This window comes from Mizuhopecten yessoensis, unplaced genomic scaffold, assembly GCF_002113885.1.
Source record: "Mizuhopecten yessoensis strain PY_sf001 unplaced genomic scaffold, ASM211388v2 scaffold3023, whole genome shotgun sequence".
Taxonomy (NCBI): Eukaryota; Metazoa; Mollusca; class Bivalvia; order Pectinida; family Pectinidae; genus Mizuhopecten; species Mizuhopecten yessoensis.
In genome coordinates this window covers 441,437-463,743 of record NW_018404837.1, presented here as the reverse complement: position 1 = coordinate 463,743, position 22,307 = coordinate 441,437, and the positions used below count along the sequence as shown (strand labels likewise).

At 36.6% G+C, this 22,307-nt stretch overlaps 1 protein-coding gene across 1 annotated transcript in view; it reads left to right on the top strand.

The window, feature by feature from the left end:
* The window catches only part of LOC110446861 (soluble guanylate cyclase 88E-like), a 101,549-nt gene that overhangs the window by 35,476 nt on the left and 43,766 nt on the right, over positions 1-22,307 (top strand). Inside the window, exon 2 of the mRNA XM_021492193.1 lies at positions 10,593-10,656. The gene's annotated coding sequence lies outside the window, so the exon portion shown is untranslated. The remainder of the gene's footprint in view (positions 1-10,592; positions 10,657-22,307) is intronic.

The following is a 22,307-nucleotide window of genomic DNA, read 5'->3' as shown; positions in this document are numbered from 1 at the left end:
CAAAGACACGTTGACGGCCAAATTAACCTCTAAGTATTGGAGTTTAGCTAAGCCGCTAACAAGACTGCAATCAAGTGCTTGCTTATTCAATGGACTATACAGACATCAGAGGGGGCGTAAAAACATGGCTAAATGCATTTCTGTCCAACCGTGGTCTAACGATAATGGTAGATTGCCAAACATAGAATATGATAATAGTGGACACTGAGAACACTAAAAGAAATTACTTGGGACGTGACCTTTGTTTCTCCTGTAGATATATGACTTGTTCCATTTGATTACATCATTCGTTCGTTTGTTCGCCAATTATAGCATTACGTACAGAACATTAACATCTCAAGCTGACTGTGTTCGTCTCTGAAACGATACCAATCGTGAAGGATTGGGAAGAGCAGTGAACATTTGACACAACGTGTATAAGTGTGATGTGTTGAAGGTCACAACGAACAAACAGGAAATACAAACAGGTGCCTTCGTTCAAATGTCTTAGCATGGAAGCCTAATCATTAGGTGATCATCTCAAACCACGTCTGAAAATTTTACAAAAACAGGATTCCTTTTACTTCTTTTTCTTTTTCTGTTTTTAAGACGAGGCCTTTGAAGTTCCTCTGTTTCTAAATGTTTGCTAGACTTTAAAAAGCCAAAACTGTGTTCGACAGTATGGAATCCAAATACCGCAACAGGATAAAAGACCAAGATAAACCTTGCGTCAGACGGAATATGCGTAAAGAGTAAGAGAAGCAAAACCTTAGTGTATTAGTCATTTCACCAGACGTTCACTTAATTAACACTACCAAAATAAAAACAAACATACTCACAATAGTCAGAGTTTTTCAAAGACGATTGAATTTTCTCGGGATTCTTTTTCTATCCGCTCTGTGCATTAACTATTTCAATTACAGTGTTACCCATGTACAACGTGAACATTGATTATTACAATCTACAATCAAGTTGATGAATATCACGGAAGATGTCACTGAGGATTTTATATTGATATTTTATTATATTATATTATTGACAGAACAGTGTTTTCTCTCAATATTAAAGTATTTGAAAGCAATGCAGGCATTAATTCAGGTGGGTTTTTTTTATCGATGAGCCACATGTATCCATTTTTCTGTACTTCAGGAAACCGGCTACCTATTTCACTACTGTGAAGTTTTTCAAGAAAGACAACTCTTACCTGCGAATGTTCAGTTTGTAAATTTAAATTTTAAATTATTGTTTCAAAAGAACAATGAGTATGACAAATCCTATTCACTGTTTGACATAACCTACTAGTCAGATTAGACAGAACGTTAATCTTATTTGTGTAGATATAATAAGGAATTGGAATACAGTATTAAGCTGGAGTACAGTATACAAGTGGCATTGTATATGAATTCCCTGAATACACCAGTAACATATATTTAGCTGAAGTATACATGTGGCATTGTATATGAAATCCCTAGATACACCCGGAACATATATTAAGCTGGAGTATACAGGTGACACTGTATATGAATTCCCTGAATACACCAGTAACATATATTTAGCTGAAGTATACATGTGGCATTGTATATGAAATCCCTAGATACACCAGGAACATGTATTAAGCTGGAGTATACATGTAACATTGTATATTAATTCCCTAAATACACCAGGAATATATATTAAGCTGGAGTATACAGGTGACACTGTATATGAATTCCCTGAATACACCAGGAACATATATTAAGCTGGAGTATACATGTGGCATTGTATATGAATTCCCTGAATACACCAGGAACATGTATTAAGCTGGAGTATACATGTAACATTGTATATTAATTCCCTAAATACACCAGGAATATATACTAAGCTGAAGTATACATGTGGCATTGTATATGAAATCCCTAGACATACCAGGAACATATATTAAGCTGGAGTATACATGAAATATTGTATATGAATTCACTAGATTAACCAGGAACATATATTAAGATGGAGTATACATGTGGCATTTTATATGAAATCCCTAGATACACCAGGAACATGTATTAAGATGGAGTATACATGTGGCATTGTATATGAATTACCTAGATACACCAGGAACATAAATTAAGCTGGAGTATACATGTGACATTGTATATGAATTCCCTGAATACACCAGGAACATATGTTAAGCTGGAGTATAAATGTGGCATTGAATATGAATTCCCTAGATACACCAGGAACATATAATATTAAGTTGGAGTATACAGGTGGCATCGTATATGAATTCCCTGAATACACCAGGAACATATATTAAGCTGGAGTATACAGGTGACACTATATATGAATTCCCTGAACACACCAGGAACATATATTAAGCTGCTGTTTAGATTTAAACAGGTGCAATGCAACTTGAATAACGATAAAAAAAACATCGATAGTAATACTTTGCAACACAAGTGTTTTTTTCTCAAGTGTGTGGTATCTTACATGTACCTATGGCAAATGATTTGGCATAGGTGGTGTGATACTGTTACACTATTACATTTACATCTCTCCCTTCTTCGTCTCAGCAAACTCTGATTGCGTATAAATAGCCATTTACGTAATTAAAAATGTCTGTGTGAATTGTTGCTTGTTTCAAATATGGCGCCGTTCACGCTTCAGCGAAATTACAGTTTGATGACAGTCATTGCTTGGTTCTTTAAGATTTAGGTACATGGAACATATGGTGGGTCCATTATGTCTTACCATACAACAAAAGGATGCTACGAAAAGAAGCGAAAGTGTTGTTCACTGTGTATTTACTCATATATCATTACAAAATCACTGGAACTATATTATCATAGCAACCGCAGCTTCCGTAGGTATCATCGTAGGAACCTGCTCCTGTTTTTTTTCTTTGTATATAGCATTTATCATTTTTGGAGGTCAATATCAGCATTGACCTTCATTTTGACGGCGTACATTTGTGTATACGGTAGCATGAACATAGTTGGCAACGAGGATATTACTCATGTTCGTAACCAACTGCGTTCGTACTACTGTATACACCGTCAAAATAAAGGCCGAACCTTATTTATTAGCATCTTGTTGAATAAGGGGATTCAGTTTTGAGCATAATGAAATTAAATAGATTTTTAGTGGTAAACTTAATTTGGAGGTTTCCAGCCAACGCGTAAATAAAACCACCATGAACATTAGATGTTACACAGCAAGTCAAATCGTTCCAATTATTTTTTTCTTCTTTAAATCAACATATAAAATTAAATGTTTTCTAAATAGTATATATGCCTAGATTCATGTGTACCGAGATTCGTTTGTACTATAGGAAAAAAGGAACGATGATTGTCGGTCTGCATTTGACATTTGAATGGTACAAGGGGGAACACAATAAAAAGGGAATTTCTGCTACAGCTAGAATGAATTAATATGTCAATGTATTATTTTAGACTGGTGACATTTCCCTTACACCGGTTTTATCGTCCTGAGACCTTGTCTGGGGGTGTTCATTAAACCGTTTATGGTATCTGTCTCTCAAGTCTTTATCACACGAATCATCGTAAAAAAAACATTCAACAATAGCACGGGTTACTTCATAAATGAGCCTAAATTATCCCAACACATACGTTGACAATTCCTGGGGTTCAACCGATTGGTAGAGTTTCTTATGCCCTGTCTTCGGGCGATGTCAGCGCTTTCGTAACGGTGTTAGCAATCGGCTGGTTCCATGAGATCAAATTCTCAGGTATACAAGTATTTTAACAAGGAAACGGTGCGTTGATATGAACATGTAACAATGCGTAGAAACAATGATGGCGTCGCAATTTTATTGGGATGTAAGGTGGATATACTTGATTTGTATTGGGGATATAATTCTTCTAGGTTAATAGTATGTTAACTACTACAAAAAAAAACGAAAATTAATTTAACCTTATCTGTTTTCATCCATTCAGTCATTATTTTGATAAAACAATTCCGCCTACACTTTCCATTGATATTCTTAACATTCTACCAAACTTAACCGGACTTAAAAAGTGATTACACTTAAAAAAGGGGGACCGTTTTCATCCATCGTGTTCTATAATTGTGACGTCAAAGTCGGTAACATACGACAGTGCTTAGCTGGAGGTACGTAAGAGGTGGTGTGATATACGAAACAGAGAACTGTTAACGTAATGACTTGAGTTAATGAAACACATAAGTGTGGAATTAGGCGTCCATTATAGACGGTGTGGTATATACGACCCAGAGGACTGCTGACGTAATGGCTTAAGATCGCCACCGTATACATGATATATTCGGTATATTTCTGACATCGCAGTGTTATATATTGGATGTCTTTGTCTGACTTGTAAAGGAATCTTGTAAATAAGAAATGGATTTTTGTTGTTACCGTTCTTATATGATATATGTAGCCACTGAGAAAACACATATATATAAAAATTAATGTGGTGGACGACAGCATCATCAATATTGATATTTTCCTTCATAAAATCGTATAAATAAATTCACGTCGTAAATAACAAGCAACCCTTTTTAACTCAAAACTGGTTTCCTCAATTGAGGCCACAAAAAATAGGTGTTAATGTGATTTTTCAAAAAAAAAGATGTAAAATCATATTTCGGTATGCTATTCGTACAGAACCACTATGTGGAAAATAGACACTGGAACGCACTACCTGCGTTTATCTTTTGCTTTGAGCATCGTGAGACTTTTAAAGTACCTACCAGCCAAACGTTTGGATCCATAAGCATCGCGTACTTATATAGTGACAACAGAAAGTATGTAAAAGGAGAAAGGCTGTTAATTACATACGGCCAGTTTTCATGTCATGCAATATATGATTCTGTATGTCTCACTCTGATAATGCAGGAAGTGTATGTTTCCAGTAGCGAGAACTCTTTGTATGAAGTCATTGGTTGTTATTCACTCATAAAATCCACAACCAGGAACAAGAATTGGTAACAAACATTTAAGTGCCATATAACGCTTGGATAACGTCATTAAATTGGCATCGACGGCTTGTTTGTTCCATTGTTGTTGGTTATTTTTTTCGGAAAGAAAACTTCCCATTATTACAGGTAATGATGAGTGGCGTTTTGCATGAAGGAGTATAAAAATGATGGTACATGTACATGTATACATATCAATACATGTATGTACGTATTCATCACCTGACGTCACAGATTACACACATGTCTTGCGCAAATATCCATACTCACACTGCACAAATGATGTCAGATAAACATATATGTTCGGTTTTGCCTGTGCATAACCTTCATTAGGGAGTATATTAAACAGCTTAAATAATGTATATGATATAATAATTTAATTTTGGCTATTACCACAATTTGGCTATTATCAAATAAGGGATAAATATGATTATTTTTGGGGTTACATGGTGGGATTATGCAAAGTGACCACAGTGTATTTCGTTACATGCATGCACCTTATAACCAACAAAATAGTCCTTGGTATTCCTTAAATATGATAAAAATTGTGAACAGATACATGTATTAGTTTCATCACGACGACGCGGTGTCTGACTTTTACCGACTCTTTTTCTTTTTCATCTTTGGTGAGAATTTGACTAAGTACGTAGCAGATGGTGATGACGAATTGATACTGAGGGATGGACAAATCGCCCGCATCATCGTAAAGCTGTATTGATCATTTAATATTTATCAATCTTTTCTTCAGAAATTTTCAAACGAGATGAGGGCCCATGATAACATAAATCCCTTCCTTTATTAATTCTTGTTGATAACTCATATTTTTACACTAAAAAAATCAATAAGTAAGATTAATCAAAAGAGAATTATTATAAATGTAAAAGTAAATAAAATGGTTAAAAAATAGAAGGTAAATTGTATTTGTCATAACAAACTGGTAATTGACAGAAGATAGTTTCGAAGCAAATCCCATAATTCCAAGCTTCATGCCCTACATGTTAAAAGATCTTCCAAGCATATTTGAGAAAATCAATGTAGTTACTGCAGACACGTTCACTGCTACATGTATCAACTGTAAACATTTTCGAAAAGAATATTTTCCTTTTATTAAGTTAATAATCTTCATCAATCAATTTATATGTTATATTAATTTACATGGTGAGATAATTGTAAAAACTGGAGTAACGGGGATATCATTACAATTTAATCAAGGTACAATATTTAGTAGGGTACCTATTAAACAAAATACGGCTGTCATCTGAGTACAATGTAAACAATGTACGACTGTCAGTAGAGTACAATGTAAACAAGGTACAACTGTCAGTAGAGTACAATGTAAACAATATACAACTGTCAGTAGAGTACAATGTGAACAATGTACTCTGTCAGTAGAGTAAAATGTAAGCAATATACAACTGTCAGTAGAGTACAATGTGAACAATGTACTCTGTCAGTAGAGTACAATGTGAACAAGGTACAACTGTCAGTAGAGTACAATGTAAACAATGTACGACTGTCAGTAGAGTACAATGTAAACAATGTACAACTGTCAGTAGAGTAAAATGTAAACAATATACAACTGTCAGTAGAGTACAATGTGAACAATGTACTCTGTCAGTAGAGTAAAATGTAAACAATATGCAACTGTCAGTAGAGTACAATGTAAACAATGTACGACTGTCAGTAGAGTAAAATGTAAACAATGTACAACCGTCAGTAGAGTACAATGTAAACAATGTACGACTGTCAGTAGAGTACAATGTAAACAAGGTACGACTGTCAGTAGAGTACATTGTAAACAATGTACAACTGTCAGTAGAGTAAAATGTAAACAATATACAACTGTCAGTAGAGTACAATGTGAACAATGAACTCTGTCAGTAGAGTACAATGTGAACAAGGTACAACTGTCAGTATAGTACAATGTAAATAAGGTACAACCGTCAGTAGAGTAAAATGTAAGCAATGTACAACTGTCAGTAGAGTACAATGTAAACAATGTACGACTGTCCGTAGAGTACAATGTAAACGATGTTCGACTGTTAGTAGATTACAATGTAAAAAACGTAGGACTGTCTTTAGAGTACAATGGAAACATTGTACGACTGTCAGTAGAGGACAATGTGAACAAGGTACGACTGTCAGTAGAGGACAATGTGAACAAGGTACCACTGTCAGTAGAGTACAATGTGAACAAGGTACAACTGTCAGTATAGTATAATGTAAACAAGGTACAACTGTCTGTAGCGTACAATGTAAGAAACGTACGACTGTCTTAAGAGTACAATGTAAAAAACGTACGACTGTCTTTAGAGTACAATGTAAACATTGTACGACTGTCAGTAGAGTGCAATGTAAACAATGTACAACTGTCAGTAGAGTGCAATGTAAACAATGTACAACTGTCAGTAAAGTAAAATGTAAACAATATACAACTGTCAGTAGAGTACAATGTGAACAATGTCCTCTGTCAGTAGAGTACAATGTAAACAGAGTACAACCGTCTGTAGAGTACATTGAAAACAATGTACGACTGTCAATAGAGTTCAATGTAAACAACGTACGACTGTCTGTAGAGTACAATGTAAACGATGTTCGACTGTTAGTAGATTACAATGTTAACAACGTACGACTATCAGTAGAGTACAATGTAAGCAGCGAACAACTGTCTGTAGAGTACAATGTAAACAATGTACGACTGTCAGTATAATACAATATAAATAAGGTACAACCGTCAGTAGAGTATAGTGTAGACAAGTTAGGACTGTCAGAAGAATATAATGGAAACAACGTACGACTGTGAACAGAGTACAATGTAAACAACGTACGACTGTAAACAGAGTACAATGTAAACACAGTACAACTGTCTGTAGAGTGCAACTCAAACAATGTACAGTGTACTACTGTCAGTAAATTACAAAGAAAACCAGGTACAAATGTCATCTTCGTACAATGTAAACCAGAAATTACTGTAATTGAATACAATGTAAACAAGGTACGACCGTCAGTAGATTACAATGAAAACCTAGGTACGTCCGTCAGTAGATTACAATGAAAACAAGGTACGACCGTCAGTATAGTATAATGTAAACAAGGTACGACCGTCAATAGATTACAATGAAAACAAGGTACGACCGTCAGTAAATTAAAATGTAAACAAGGTTCGACCGTCAGTAGATTACAATGAAAACAAGGTACGACCGTCAATAGATTACAATGTAAACAAGGTACGACCGTCAGTAGATTACAATGTAAACAATGTACTACCTTCAGTAGATTACAATGAAAACAAGGTACAACCGTCAGTAGATTACAATGAAAACAAGGTACGACCGTCAGTAGATTACAAGGAAACAATGTACGACCGTCAGTAGATTACGATTTAAACAAGGTACGACCGTCAGTAGATTACAAGGAAACAATGTACGACCGTCAGTAGATTACGATTTAAACAAGGTACGACCGTCAGTAGATTACAAGGAAACAATGTACGACCGTCAGTAGATTACGATTTAAACAAGGTACGACCGTCAGTAGATTACAATAAAAACAAGGTACAACCGTCAGTAGATTACAATGTAAACCATGTACGACCGTCAGTAGATTACAATGAAAACAAGGAACGACCGTCAGTAGATTACAATGTAAACAAGGTACGACCGTCAGTAGATTAGAATGAAAACAAGGTACAACCGTCAGTAGATTAAAATGAAAACAATGTACGACCGTCAGTAGATTACGATGCAAACAAGGTACGACCGTCAGTAGATTACAAGGAAACAATGTACGACCGTCAGTAGATTACGATGTAAACAAGGTACGACCGTCAGTAGATTAGAATGAAAACAAGGTACAACCGTCAGTAGATTAGAATGAAAACAAGGTACAACCGTCAGTAGATTAGAATGAAAACAAGGTACGACCGTCAGTAGATTACAAGGAAACAATGTACGACCGTCAGTAGATTACGATTTAAACAAGGTACGACCGTCAGTAGATTACAATAAAAACAAGGTACAACCGTCAGTAGATTACAATGAAAACAATGTATGACCGTCAGTAGATTACAATGTAAACAAGGTAAGACCGTCAGTAGATTACAATGTAAACCATGTACGACCGTCAGTAGATTACAATGTAAACAAGGTACGACCGTCAGTAGATTACAATGAAAACAATGTACGACCGTCAGTAGATTACGATGTAAACAAGGTACGACCGTCAGTAGATTACAATGAAAACAAGGTACAACCGTCAGTAGATTACAATGAAAACAAGGTACGACCGTCAGTAGATTACAATGAAAACAAGGTACGACCGTCAGTAGATTACAATGAAAACAAGGTACGACCGTCAGTAGATTACAATGAAAACAAGGTACGACCGTCAGTAGATTACAATGAAAACAAGGTACGACCGTCAGTAGATTACAATGAAAACAAGGTACGACCGTCAGTAGATTACAATGAAAACAAGGTACGACCGTCAGTAGATTACAATGTAAACAAGGTACGACCGTCAGTAGATTACAATGAAAACAAGGTACAACCGTCAGTAGATTACAATGAAAACAAGGTACGACCGTCAGTAGATTACAATGTAAACAAGGTACGACCGTCAGTAGATTACAATGAAAACAAGGTACGACCGTCAGTAGATTACAATGAAAACAAGGTACGACCGTCAGTAGATTACAATGTAAACAAGGTACGACCGTCAGTAGATTACAATGTAAACAATGTACGACCGTCAGTAGATTACAATGAAAACAAGGTACAACCGTCAGTAGATTACAATGAAAACAATGTACGACCGTCAGTAGATTACAATGTAAACAAGGTACGACCGTCAGTAGATTACAATGAAAACAAGGTACAACCGTCAGTAGATTACAATGTAAACAAGGTACGACCGTCAGTAGATTACAATGTAAACAATGTACGACCGTCAGTAGATTACAATGAAAACAAGGTACAACCGTCAGTAGATTACAATGTAAATAAGGTACGACCGTCAGTAGATTACAATGTAAACCATGTACGACCGTCAGTAGATTACAATTTAAAAAAACGTACGACTATCAGTAGATTACAATGTAAACAAGATGCGACCGTCAGTAAATTAAAATGTAAACCAGGTACGACCGTCAGTAGATTACAATGTAAACCATGTACGACCGTCAGTAGATTACAATTTAAAAAAACGTGCGACTATCAGTAGATTACAATGTAAACAAGATGCGACCGTCAGTAAATTAAAATGTAAACCAGGTACGACCGTCAGTAGATTACAATGTAAACAATGTACGACCGTCAGGGGGGGAGGGGGAAAACAAGGTAGAACCGTCAGTAGATTACGATGAAAACAAGATACAACCGTCAGTAGATTAGAATGAAAACAAGGTACGACCGTCAGTAGATTACAATGAAAACAAGGTACGACCGTCAGTAGATTACAAGGAAACAATGTACGACCGTCAGTAGATTACGATTTAAACAAGGTACGACCGTCAGTAGATTACAATGAAAACAAGGTACAACCGTCAGTAGATTACAATGAAAACAAGGTACGACCGTCAGTAGATTACAAGTTGAGTGATACAAAATTGTTTTTGTCGCGATTTTTGTATTTCAGTGACATATTTGATTGAAATAAGACAATGTAAATCTTGGTTTTAATTACAGGTCGTAGAGACTGAAGCTTCAAGAGCTACGACGGGTTGCCAGCCAGGCTTGTCAATGGATGAAGGTTAGTGCATAACTCTTAACAGACGGCAATAACAGTCAGCGTCACTGTCGTTTTCTTTACCAACTGACCAGTAACGAGCCTAAGGCGTTGTATATAGCCTCTAAAAAGATAAACAAGTATACGGGCACAGTCAGCACTGTGATACGTGAATAGGGAGGAATAAACCGCCCACACCGTGCCAGCTGTAGCGGAATGTTGTTTTCTAGATTTAATCTATTGATTTCACTGCATCATACTGCTGTCGTTGCCGGGTATGTGTGATGACGGTATTAGCAGGGGTCGCTTGGGCGCAACTGTTATGTTAGGGTGTGTCTAGAAAGGGTCTGTTTCTTTACAGTAGGCAGGTTGTGTAAGTCCTTAACGCCGGTGGTTTGAAATGTTTGTCTTAAACATAGGACATATTAATAGGGTAAAGAGAGAGTAGAGAAAAGATTGAAAGACCTGTTTTCTTTACAGTGAATGTGATTCTGTAAGTTATGGTGTGTTTTTAGATAAAACCTATTTTAAAAGACAAAAAATAAATAAAACCCTTTTATAATTCCAGCCTTCTGAACACAGATGTTCTTAAAATTGCTGCAATCACGTTGCTGTGCCTCCTTCGATGGTCGCCTTAATTCACAAATGTGCATACAAAATGGCAAGAATTAAGGACAGGTACAAAAGTGTATTTCCGGTAATGTCAATTGTGATTTCAAATTCAAATTCTTTAAAAAAAACTAAATCTTTTTCAGGTTACTAGCATGAATATATTAATAAAGACAGCGCAGTGAGAGAATGGGCAAACTTTAAAACATCAAATACTTGTATCAGATAATAGGCAAGATTGTAAGGGTAACCCTGTGTGGTTTCATCTCTATGTAAGCGTGTATATATCGTCAGAGGACTTTCAGTGTTACATCGGCCCGTGTTATTGTAATTTGCCGTGTTCATAATATGTCTATAAAAAAAAAAAAAAAAAAAAAAAAAAAAAAAAATTTTTGGGNTGGAATATTGCAACAGTATATTTATGATAGCAGTATATTTATCTAAGTTGTTTATTTATAACAATAACATAATAAGTGTAATGGTATATCTATTATATCAGTGTGCTTATAGTAGCGACATATATACAGTATACAATGTAATAGCGGTATATGCATTGTTACGGTATATCTATTTTAGCGGTGTTATATTTGAAGTGGTATATTTATTGAGTAATATATTTCTTGGACCATCAAATCGATTCTGCAGTACATTACTGTAATAGTATATTTGTTGTAGCGGAGCATCTATTAAGGCGGTATATTTATTGTAACGTATCATCTATTAAGGCGGTATATTTATTGTAACGTATTATCTATTTAGGCGGTATATTTATTGTAACGTAACATCTATTTAGACGACATATTTGTTGTAACGTAACATCTATTTAGGCGGATTATTTATTGTAACGTAACATCTATTTAGGCGATATATTTGTTCTAGGGGAGCACCTATTTAGGCGGCATATTTATTGTCACGTAACATCTATTTAGGCGGTATATTTATTGTAACGTAACATCTATTTAGACGGTATATTTATTGTAACGTAACATCTATTTAGGCGATATATTTATTGTAACGTATCATCTATTTAGACGGTATATTTATTGTCACGTAACATCTATTTAGGCGGTATATTTATTGTCACGTAACATCTATTTAGGCGGTATATTTATTGTAACGTAACATCTATTTAGACGGTATATTTATTGTAACGTAACATCTATTTAGGCGATATATTTATTGTAACGTATCATCTATTTAGACGGTATATTTATTGTCACGTAACATCTATTTAGGCGGTATATTTATTGTCACGTAACATCTATTTAGGCGGTATATTTATTGTAACGTAACATCTATTTAGACGGTATATTTATTGTAACGTAACATCTATTTAGGCGATATATTTATTGTAACGTATCATCTATTTAGACGGTATATTTATTGTCACGTAACATCTATTTAGGCGGTATATTTATTGTCACGTAACATCTATTTAGACGGTATATTTATTGTAACGTAACATCTATTTAGGCGATATATTTATTGTAACGTATCATCTATTTAGACGGTATATTTATTGTCACGTAACATCTATTTAGGCGGTATATTTATTGTCACGTAACATCTATTTAGACGGTATATTTATTGTAACGTAACATCTATTTAGACGGTATATTTATTGTAACGTATCATCTATTTAGGCGATATATTTGTTGTAACGTAAAATCTATTTAGGCGGTATATTTATTGTAACGTAACATCTATTTAGGCGGTATATTTATTGTAACGTAACATCTATTTAGGCGGTATATTTATTGTAACGTAACATCTATTTAGGCGGATTATTTATTGTAACGTAACATCTATTTAGGCGGTATATTTATTGTAACGTAACATCTATTTAGGCGGTATATTTGTTGTCACGTAACATCTATTTAGGCGGATTATTTATTGTAACGTATCATCTATTTAGGCGATATATTTGTTGGAACGTAAAATCTATTTAGGCGGTATATTTATTGTAACGTATCATCTATTTAGGCGGTATATTTATTGTAACGTAACATCTATTTAGGCGGTATATTTATTGTAACGTAACATCTATTTAGACGGTATATTTATTGTAACGTATCATCTATTCAGGCGATATATTTGTTGTAACGTAAAATCTATTTAGGCGGTATATTTATTGCAACGTATCATCTATTTAGGCGGTATATTTATATTGAAGTACACTCTGGGTTTTTGTGTTATATCTCCATAACATGAAAACTATAATCAAGTTATTCCTTATAATTTGATCTACTATACATATTCCCTGTGGAAATCCACTTGTATTGATGGATTCTTTTCTCTTAGAAATTATTGCGCTGATGTATCAGCCAATCAAAAGCGACGTTACAAACGGCGACATCATTTTTTGACGTTATGGGCTGATAACATAAATTGTTAAGCCAATGCAAATGCTTGTTACAAGGAAGATTAAATTATTGTCACGTAACATCTATATTTTAGGCGGTGTATTTATTGTAACGTAACATCTATTAAGGCGGTATATTTATTGTAACGTATCATCTATTTAGGCGATATATTTTTTGTAACGTAAAATCTATTTAGGCGGTATATTTATTGCAACGTATCATCTATTTAGTCGGTATATTTATATTGAAGTACACTCTGGGTTTTTGTGTTATATCTCCATAACATGAAAACTATAATCAAGTTATTCCTTATAATTTGATCTACTATACATAATCCCTGTGGAAATCCACTTGTATTGATGGATTCTTTTCTCTTAGAAATTATTGCGCTGATGTATCAGCCAATCAAAAGCGACGTTACAAACGGCGACATCATTTTTTGACGTTATGGGCTGATAACATAAATTGTTAAGCCAATGCAAATGCTTGTTACAAGGAAGATTAAATTATTGTCACGTAACATCTGTATTTTAGGCGGTGTATTTATTGTAACGTAACATCTATTAAGGCGGTATATTTATTGTAACGTGACATCTATTTAGGCGTATTTTTATTGTAACGTAACATCTATATATTAGGCGGTATAATTATTGTAACGTAACATATATTTAGGCGGTATATTTATTGTAACGTAACATCTATTTAGGCGGTATATTTTTTGTAACGTGACATCTATTTAGGCGGTATATTTATTGTAACGTATCATCTATTTAGGCGGTATATTTATTGTAACGGTATTTGTATTGTAGAGATTAACGGATTGTCTATTCAAGCGGACTGTCTATTACTGTGATCTCTATTCACTATACAGTGATCGTAGTGGTATATATATATATGGACCGGTAAGTCTATTGTAGAGGAGTTATATCTATTGTAGCTGAACTTATATTAAGTAAGATATATTAATTGTAAGAGTATTCGTTTGTGTCTACGTTCGTGAAAATAGGATTGCGCTCATATAAAAGCATTGTAGTATTCGAGCTAAAAAACAACCTGAAATGATATTTTTAGAAAATTGAAAAAAATGAGATAAAATATATAGCATTCGTTTATGTTTCAATGTTAAAGTTAATGAAAAACAAATGATAATCGTTAACGTTTTAGACTGAGTAAATCGGATAAAGTTTAAAAAAAAATCATCCGGTTCCGTTTATAAGGTGGTTTTGTTACTACAAGTGCAGCAACATAAAAGTTTTTGTCGTTTATCATATCTAAATGTTTGGGCAAGTCCAGGGTGTGTGAGTAATTTTATATCCCATGAATTAAAACCTATCTCGAAAAGCGTACTTGTCGTCTTAAACCTGTCAATCCTGTCTGTAAATTCACACTTGTTGTCATATTGAAAACACATTCTACAAAAAAAACAGACTTGCATTGATCGACATTAAGTGTCTGTGTTTTTAGCTTGGAGATATATTTTCGCTTATTTTAATGTTTTTTGCTGTCAGAATGTTAGCAGTTATTACAGGAAGCTAGACTGCTCTGGATTGACAGTATACAACTCTGTTTTGTCCGGAAGGGACGAAATGATTTTGCTGTGTTTCTCTAGGTGCATTTAGATTGATAGACGAGACAAACCAGCGTGCTACGATAAGGCCCAACAAGCCAGCGTGCTACTTTAAGGTCTAACAAGCCAGCGTGTTACCATAAGGTCTAACAAGCCAGTGTGCTACCATAAGGTCTAACAAGCCAGCGTGCTACCAGAAGGTCTAACAAACCAGCGTGCTACCATAAGGTCTAACAAGCCAGCGTGCTACCATAAGGTCTAACAAGCCAGCGTGCTACCATAAGGTCTAACACGCCAGCGTGCTACCATAAGGTCTAACAAGCTAACGTGCTACCATAAGGTCTAACAAGCCAGCGTACGTGCTACCATAAGGTCTAACAAGCCAGCGTGCTACCATAAGGTGTAACAAGCCAGCGTGCTACCATAAGGTCTAACAAGTCAGCGTGCTACCATAAGGTCTAACATGTCAGCGTGCTACCATAAGGTCTAACAACCAGCGGTAACAAGCCAGCGTGAACAGGTCTACGTGCTACCATACGGTCTAACGAGCCAGCGTCCTACCATAAGGTGTAACAAGCCAGCGTGCTACCATAAGGTGTAACAAGCCAGCGTGCTACCATAAGGTCTAACATGTCAGCGTGCTACCATAAGGTCTAACAACCAGCGTGCTACCATAAGGTGTAACAAGCCAGCGTGCTACCATAAGGTCTAACATGTCAGCGTGCTACCATAAGGTCTAACAACCAGCGTGCTACCATAAGGTCTAACAAGCCAGCGTGCTACCATAAGGTCTAATAAACCAGCGTGCTACCATAAGGTCTAACAAGCCAGCGTGCTACTATAAGGTCTCACAAGCCAGCTTGCTACCATAAGGTCTAACAAACCAGCGTGCTGCTACCATAAGGTCTAAAAAGCCAGCGTGCTTACATAAGGTCTAACAAACTAGCGTGTTACCATAAGGTATAACAAACCAGCGTGCTACCAGAAGGTCTAACAAACCAGTGTGGTACCATTAGGTTTAACAAGCCAGCGTGCTACCATAAGGTCTAACAAGCCAGCGTGCTACCATAAGGTCAAACAAGCCAGCGTGCTACCATGAGGTCTAACAAACCAGCGTGCTACCATAAGGTCTAACATGCCAGTGTACTACCATAAGGTATAACAAGCCAGCGTCCTACCATAAGGTCTAACAAGCCAGCGTGCTTACATAAGGTCTAACAAGTCAGCGTGCTACCATAAGGTCTAACAAGCCAGCGTGCTACCATAAGGTCTAATAAACCAGCGTGCTACCATAAGGTCTAACAAGCCAGCGTGCTACTATAAGGTCTCACAAGCCAGCTTGCTACCATAAGGTCTAACAAACCAGCGTGCTGCTACCATAAGGTCTAAAAAGCCAGCGTGCTTACATAAGGTCTAACAAACTAGCGTGTTACCATAAGGTATAACAAACCAGCGTGCTACCAGAAGGTCTAACAAACCAGTGTGGTACCATTAGGTTTAACAAGCCAGCGTGCTACCATAAGGTCTAACAAGCCAGCGTGCTTCCATAAGGTCCAACAAACCAGCGTGCTACCATAAGGTCTAACAAGCAAGCGTGCTTCCTTAAGGTCTAACAAACCAGCGTGCTACCATAAGGTCTAACAAGCCAGCGTGCTACCATAAGGTCTAACAAACCAGCGTGCTACCATAAGGTCTAACAAGCCAGCGTGCTACCATAAGGTCTAATAAACCAGCGTGCTACCATAAGGTCTAACAAGCCAGCGTGCTACTATAAGGTCTCACAAGCCAGCTTGCTACCATAAGGTCTAACAAACCAGCGTGCTGCTACCATAAGGTCTAAAAAGCCAGCGTGCTTACATAAGGTCTAACAAACTAGCGTGTTACCATAAGGTATAACAAACCAGCGTGCTACCAGAAGGTCTAACAAACCAGTGTGGTACCATTAGGTTTAACAAGCCAGCGTGCTACCATAAGGTCTAACAAGCCAGCGTGCTACCATAAGGTCTAACAAGCCAGCGTGCTACCATAAGGTCTAACAAGCCAGCGTGCTACTATAAGGTCTCACAAGCCAGCTTGCTACCATAAGGTCTAACAAACCAGCGTGCTGCTACCATAAGGTCTAAAAAGCCAGCGTGCTTACATAAGGTCTAACAAACTAGCGTGTTACCATAAGGTATAACAAACCAGCGTGCTACCAGAAGGTCTAACAAACCAGTGTGGTACCATTAGGTTTAACAAGCCAGCGTGCTACCATAAGGTCTAACAAGCCAGCGTGCTACCATAAGGTCTAACAAACCAGCGTGCTACCATAAGGTCTAACAAGCCAGCGTGCTACCATAAGGTCTAACACGCCAGCGTAGTTCCTGCGGGATGTGCCGTGAACTTGATGGCCACTTTTGAGTACTGGAATGTTCCATAATAAACACACCTCATTCGTTATGATTGTGATATTAACCAGTTTTTCTCTATATTTTAAAACTAATATGGTTATGCGATTTTTGCACCTTCCGTTCTATTTCGGCCGTAGTTTCGACAATTTAGATATCTACCATTTTGCCCTAGCATCACAAATGAGTCCTAGTAGAGCAAAACAGGCGCGTTGTGAAGGGTAATTTATTTTATGGCATACTCTGTTACAATTGTACTAGATTTTAATGGTTCAGTCACATGCGTGTGTCTTACGCTCAGCGTTCGTTACTCGTTTTTTATATACTAGTTAGTTTATATTGTAGTACATTACAATAAAGATGTTTAAGATTCAACAAGAGGATAACAAAGTGTCAACAAACCCCAATTTGAGCTCAAAATCGATAAAACTAGTGCAAAAATGAACAAAAAAAGATATTTACATTGAGACCCATGGAAAAGTACATCATGGACCAGGTGTTACGGAGGGTAAGCTTCTTCTTCTGCTTCATCGATGGCGCCTGACATGTAACTCTACATGTAAGTCTAATCCAAGTAATCCAAGTAATGTTACGTCCTCGCATCGACGACTCGGGTAGATATATTTAAACCAAAAATCGCTCTATTGAGCACAATAAAAAATATCGACCTTCATATCACATACAGAAATATAGCATATTTTCCTGAGAAATGAGTGTTTCGAAAAATATCGACAGTTTTCTGCTTATATTTTCTGAGAGTTGCAATTTTAATGACTAAAACAAGCACATATATATAAATGTATACATTGTATTTAGTTTTAAAAGTTGTGCTAACATCACCGTTTGCAATTTCAAATCAATATGTCAGACAATGACCTATGAGCTAGATCATTGACTAATATTCCAACCAACATTATAATTTGCTATCTCTGCTGTTTTTCTTCAGTGACAACGTGTTCACTGTTTTGATATAGTCTACAGAGTCTGTATAGTGTATGTCCACTTTGTCATAAAAGTCATGCCTATTGTTCACATGTGATAGGACGTCATTAAGTTGTTTCTTTTGTGACGTAACGTTTACGGTCATGTACATAGAAACCTAAGAAATTCGTTTTTTACGAAGACTCGCATACACCATGAAGGCTTTTATTAACCCACATGCTACAAATATGGTATTCATACGCTAGGAATTACCGTTGCAAACAGGACGAACACATATCCAACATGAAGCGCTAGCGCGCGTACTTTTTATATAAATTTTATTTATTTTACAACAATGATGAAACAAGTTATATAGGGATTGAACGGCGTTTTTTTAATGTTCATGCCGGTATGAACGCAAATCGGTTACATCCATATTTGCTCATGTTTAATATGGATGTAACCGATTTGCGTTCATACCGGCATGAAAATTTAAAACAAACGCCGTTCAATTCATATATTTACATTTTTACTAAAGAATAATTGTTTAGTTTTATTTAGTTGTATTCAAATTGTTCATTTATTTACTGCGTTTTGTATATGCGTCGTCCTTTAAACGACATTGGCGGAACAGCCCTATTTAACTAAATTTGCGCCAATAATTAACTGTAGTCATTTGAGCGTTTGTCGCAGGGGCATTCTCCATGTTATCCGAAGCGAAGCGACAAGACTCCCATTGAACAGGGTTAATCTATGACGTCATAAGTAAACAACGTGTTACGTCACGAGAGTTTCTGTTTTCATACTCGGGTTGCAGCGCAAATGTAAATATATAACTTATATTAACCACTCGTGTCGGACCAGATGGTAGCGCGCAGGGGGTCTTCATGTGGTAGGAAACCGGAGTACCCGGAGAAATCCACGTGGTCTGGCAGGTAAATTCATATACCTTTTCACGTCCGATCGGGTAATCGAACCTCGGCCGCCTTGGTGAAAGGCGAGTGGTTTATCCACCTCGCCACCAGACCACCAGACCACTCGACCACCCTAGTGCACGTCATTAAATTTTGGCTTTGTTCAGTTGGCATTTGTAATGCCTATGATGCCAACTGAAATCAGATCAATACCTAAACAATCATACATTATCAGATTAATTTTAAAAAAAAACACATCGGTTTCACGAATGAAAAGTATCCGATACGGATGCTTATATTTGGAATAAATGTTGGGCGCTTGCCTTTTTGATTTGGTAAACACATGGAGCTTTATTTGGTTAGTGAGGTTGATTCGGTCATATGTTATGCTTCCACTTGTTTCCGTGTTTATTGTCGAATGAATGTTTTGTACACGATACAATTGCCAAGCGTTGTATAGCAAGGTTACAGTTGTACGTTAGGTCCTTCTTTTTTATTCAATAACGAATGAGGAACTAAATTTTACTCTTCGTTTCTTATCCTTTAAACATATCGTACATTTACACCCAGCAAAGTAAAATAAGGTATATTCAACCAGCGTGAAGTTGGTTACTTATTCAATATTGGGCTAGCCCAGTATTGGACCGGACCAATGTTGGGCTGGCGCAATATCGGGCTAGTTTGATATTCAAATGTCCCTAACATAATAGTTCTTATGTCGCTTTTTCACACCTATACCACAACTGGGCATCTTCTAAGGTATCCACATACAAAACGACATCAACGATACCCCAGGCTAAAGATGCCCACTGGGCATCATTTCGAATTTCAGTACATAATTGTAATTTTTTGTTTTCAACAGGCCACGGCATATTGTTTAAGGTCTTATGCCGCTTTTAAGACCTATACCACAACTGGGCATCTTCTAAGGTATCCACATGCAGAACGACATCAACGATACCCCAGGCTAAAGATGCCCACTGGGCATCATTTCGAATTTCAGTACATAATTGTAATTTTTTGTTTTCAACAGGCCACGGCATATTGTTTTAGGTCTTATGCCGCTTTTAAGACCTATACCACAACTGGGCATCTTCTAAGGTATCCACATGCAAAACGACATCAACGATACCCCATGCTATAGATGCCCATTGGGCATCATTTCGAATTTCATTACATAATCGTTAATTTTTCGTTTTCAACAGGCCACGGCATATTGTTATAGGCCTTATGCCGCTTTTTCACACCTATAACACAACTGGGCATCTTCTAAGGTATCCACATGCAAAACGGCATCAACGATACCCCAGGCTAAAAATGCCCACTGGGCATCATTTCGAGTTTCGGTACATAATCGTTAATTTTTCGTTTTCAACAGGCCACGGCATATTGTTTTAGGTCTTATGCCGCTTTTAAGACCTATACCACAACTGGGCATCTTCTACGGTATCCACATGCAAAACGGCATCAACGATACCCCAGGCTAAAGATGCCCATTGGGCATCATTTCGAATTTCAGTACATAATCGTTAATTTTTCGTTTTAAACAGGCCGCGGCTAATGTTATATATCTTATGTCGCTATTCACACCTATACCACAACTGGGCATCTTCTAAGGTATCCACATGCAAAACGGCATCAACGATACCCCAGGCTAAAGATGCCCACTGGGCATCATTTCGAATTTCAGTACATAATCGTTAATTTTTCGTTTTCAACAGGCCACGGCATATTGTTATAGGTCTTATGCCGCTTTTTCACACCTATACCACAACTGGGCATCTTCTAAGGTATCCACATGCAAAACGGCATCAACGATACCCCAGGCTAAAGATGCCCATTGTGTCTCACACGACGCATTCTTAACAATATTTGTGTAACACACTTCTTATTATTTATGACTTGCTCAAGTCTAAAATGTCTTGGTTATATCACACGGATTTCTACGCACTCGTATTTTAAATAGAATGGATAATCTGCATGTCTACTGCAGCAGGAACATCAGCATTTTTTTCCAGCATAGTAAACCGAACCAATACAAATTGAATGTCAGCTTTCGTTCATCATATTGGTGTAATTATAATAATATAAACGGGACTATTTCTGCAAAATACGAACTATACAACACCGCCGATTGACTGCCTATATTTATCCATTGTTTCTCTGACGTCATTTCGTACTCTGGGAATCCCCATCTACAGTCAGGTACTGTAGACTTGCCCAAGTGCATGCCTGATACTTTGCAGAATTGAATTATCAGTGACAATTACCATGGAAGTTTTTTTTCTTCCCCAGCGGATGTGCTCTTTCGAAATCTAAAGACCTATGATGAACTGATTATGTAAATGATAAATGATGTAAGTAGCCTAGTTATTTCCGCACCCCATCCCGCTCGTCAATTGGTCTAACTCCCCATTTTCTCTAATTTCCTGAATGAAACGGTTCCTACATATGTAGCTTAGGTTATTTTTCACTTTGACAATCATACCTATATGTGTATAAGGACGTCAGTTACTTCACTTAGTTAATAATGTATCGTACCTTTACTATTGATGTTATCAATTTTTATCGTTGTTATAAAAAACTAAATCAGTTCTCTAGGTGCGATTTTTTTTATTATCTTATTGTAGCGACCGCCCGAACATCTTCATTGGTACGCATGCGTACGAAAGGATTACAGAATTACTTGCCATATGTTACACTTTTGTCGACCGGAACTAAAACTCCAATGAATGGCAGTTTCAACATATACACTTACATATGAACAGATCCCGTCATAGGAGTCAAATTTCCCCTTCCAGACATCATGACAAAATGTTCGTTTTAGCGAGTCAATCACTGTGACTTATCATTCAAATGCTAATTAGGGGCATCTCCAAGATCTATCGCGTCTCATGTCATATGATGATGTCAT